The following is a 3,135-nucleotide window of genomic DNA, read 5'->3' as shown; positions in this document are numbered from 1 at the left end:
GAAGGAAGGAAGGAAGGAAGGAAGGAAGGAAGGAAGGAAGAAAGAAAGAAAGAAAGAAAGAAAGAAAGAAAGAAAGAAAGAAAGGAAGGAAGGAAGGAAGGAAGGGAGGAAGGAAGGAAGGAAGGGAGGGAGGAATTTAGCCATTAATTAAACCCCAAGTTAAGTAGGCAGCTTCTGCCCATCAAAATTTACTTTACTTTGGAGAGGAGAAGGAGGAGAGGGAAAGGGAGAAGGAGAGGATGAACTGAATTACCCAACTAGCTGGGTCCCCATTCAGGCAGCTCAGTCTACTCACAGGTTGTGTTTTCCTTTGTTTTCAAAGAGGACCATGGCATCAGGGAAATGATAACATGACTTGCAGTTGACTTTGATTTGAGTGAGGGAGGGCTGTGCAAGGTCACCAATCTCACTTTCTCCTCCAGAGCCATCTAGGTCCAGTGGCCTGATATTCAACAGTACACCTGGAGATGACTCAGGATGCCCTGTGAGACCCTGGCCCTTTTAGGCTAAGGCCTTTTCATGTACTCACTTAGAGGGAGGTACCACCCATTCAGTGAACAGGACTCTTTAAGAAATAAGTCAAGGGATGGCCCCTTCAATTAGAAATTCACTGAATAGACATTACCTCACTCAAAGTCAGTACCTGAGTGCCACAGTCATCTTGGAAAACAAAAAAGCACTAACACAACCTGTGAGTAGACTGAGCTGCCTGACTGGGGACCCAGCTAGTTGGGTAACTCAGCTTGTCCTCTCCCTCTCCTTTCTCTTTCTTTCTTTCTTTCTTTCTTTCTTTCTTTCTTTCTTTCTTTCTTTCTTTCTTTCTTTCTTTCTTTCTTTCTTTCTTTCTTTCTTTCTTTCTTTTTCTTCCCTCCTTCCTTCCTTCCTTCCTTCCTTCCTTCCTTCCTTCCTTCCTTCCTTCCTTCCTTCCTTCCTTCCTTCCTTTCTTTCTCTCTCTCTCTCTTTCTTTCATTCTTTCTTTCTTTCTTTCTTTCTTTCTTTCTTTCTTTCTCCATATTCTATTAATATTTTTCCTATTAGTTTATCCGCATGTGCTCAAGGTCTTTAATTGAATTTCCTTCCTCCTGAGATCTTTGGTAATTTAAATCATTTTTCCTTATATTCCATCATTGTTTGCTTTCTGAGTCCTAATTCTTTGATGGTGGCTTCCCTGGGGACTTAAAGCTGTCTCAGTTTTCTTTCATATTGGACAATTCATGTTTCGCTGGCTTCCAAGTGACCTTTAGAGGGACAGAACTGGACACATCTGGAGACCAGTCTCCTTTTCCCATCCTTGCGGAGTCATATACACTGGCAACCTGCCCCAGATCCCTCTTTTTCTGTTCTCTGGATGAGCATTGACTATTATGCTGCCATCCCAGTCAAAGCAGGTTTCTGGCTTCTGACTTTCCATGGCACAGAGAGGTAAGGAGAAGAGCTGATTTTGTTGCAAGCCTGTGGGTAAACTTGTGCTGCCTTGCCAGAGTGTGGTGGCCAGTGGGGGAATGGGAGTTAAAGAAACTTGTTAAGGATCAAGAATAAGCTTTTGTCTCCTGCTAATTCATTGAGTTGTTACCTCATTCAGTTTCTTGGTGTTCTAGACCGTGGAGACAGTTGAAATAGCTTTATCTTTTGCATGTAACTCTTATTTTGGAGAGGCTGGAGGGACTTAGGAGGTAATAAGGATCAGAGAAAGTGTCTACTCTTTCATCAACTTGGTCTCATCTCCCAGAAGCTGAGGTTAAACTCCTTTAGGGAAGAAGTTCATTATACTCTTCTGTCTTGCACAGGACTAGACACATCATACACCGGTGTGTGGATTCTATGTGTCAAAATAAAATACATTTATTGCCTTACGCAATAGATTTTACAACTTTTTACATTTAGTAAAACTTTTAATATGAAATACATTCTTATTTTGCTTTAATCATTTGTTTTACTTGACTTTGAATTGAGTTCACCAAATATTGACATATGTTCTTTAATTCTCTTTCATGAAATACACGTCACACTGGATGTTATGTGTACTTTTGATGTAATTTTTCCAAGTCTAGCTTTGCTAATATCAAGTTCCCAGGCCAATGAAACACTGGATAAATTTCTTAACCTTTGTCCAGGGGTGTGACATGGTGCAAAATTCCATCTCCATTTGAGAATTTTTGTAATTCCAGAGCAACTCTACTTCTTTCTATATTAAGCCTCACATGCCCATTCTTTGGGTTTTGATGGCTCAGACTGAGTGTAAATAGAAATTGTTAGTTTTTTAGCCAGAAACTCTGAGGGTCTTCCACTCCCAGACTGTTTTGTGAAGGCAAACTAGGACATCATTTGCCTCAATTCTTACCTAGCCTTTAATTACTGAATAGGTGCTATTTCAGACAAACTGAGACCTGGGAAAGAGCTTAGCTTACAAAGGCCAAGGCCTTTGACTCTGGAGGAGAGAGTGAGGCTGATGACTTTGCACAGCTCTGCTTCACTTAAACCTAATTTACTTGTAAGTCGAGACATCACCCTCCTGACATCATGACCTTTGAGAATGAAGGACGAACAACAGCTGCAATACCTCTAACAGTTATTGAAATGTTCTCTTTTAGAGCTACATTTCCTTGGAGTAATATCCATTCTTAAAAACCAGAGAATTAGAACAACAAAAGAGAGAAATGAAACACGTGCGTTTGGCACAGAACCAGCTTAAGGTGGGGAAACTACTCAATCTAGTTTCACCTGAGTCAGTCTAGTGTCAATAGAAGAACATATGTATGACTATTCTATATTATATATGCAAGTAATTAGCACCTAGCTCTAGGTAGATGCTGTTTGATTGACTGATCATCAAATATTTTGTCACATTCAACCCCAGACCTCCAGATGACTAAGTACCATTACAATCACCACCACATTCACCACTGCTATAACACCATAACCACCACTATCATCACCATTACTACCACCACCAGCATCATCACTATTATCACCTTTACCACCACTGTCTCCACCCTTACCACTACCATAATAAGCACACCACCACCATCATCATTGTCACCACGATCACCATCATCATCACCACCATCACCACCTTCACCACTACCATCACTACCATCACCACCTTCACCACCACCATCACCACCATCACCACCT

Source organism: Petaurus breviceps, unplaced genomic scaffold (genome assembly GCF_028583685.1).
Source record: "Petaurus breviceps papuanus isolate PSGF00001 unplaced genomic scaffold, PetGlider_PUasm1.0 91041, whole genome shotgun sequence".
Taxonomy (NCBI): domain Eukaryota; kingdom Metazoa; phylum Chordata; class Mammalia; order Diprotodontia; family Petauridae; genus Petaurus; species Petaurus breviceps.
Note: the sequence above shows the minus strand (reverse complement) of the source record.